We start from the raw sequence: 336 nt of genomic DNA, 5'->3' as shown, positions 1-336 counted from the left end.
AATTTCCTTTATTACACTGCCGCCCAATAGAGGTTAAACAAAATTAATAGTAAAACAAAAAATATATAATATACTAATTATAATTTTCTCAGTATTATCGATAAGCAAGTAGAAAATAGAAGAATAAAATTCAACTCGACGCAAACTGAAAACTGGGTCCGATATGACCGGACCAAAAGTTGCCAGGAGCTGAGTGTCGGCGCGATTCCGACAGGTGTTGATGATAAAATGATATCACTCAAGTTCGACAAAAAATCTCAGTTTCAGTTCTTTGAACAAGGTAGTTTGCTTTATTTTTCGACGAGTCAAGAAATATAGTCAAAACATTATGTGATG

The sequence above is a fragment of the Penaeus monodon genome, chromosome 28 (assembly GCF_015228065.2).
Source record: "Penaeus monodon isolate SGIC_2016 chromosome 28, NSTDA_Pmon_1, whole genome shotgun sequence".
NCBI classification, from domain to species: domain Eukaryota; kingdom Metazoa; phylum Arthropoda; class Malacostraca; order Decapoda; family Penaeidae; genus Penaeus; species Penaeus monodon.
Note: the sequence above shows the minus strand (reverse complement) of the source record.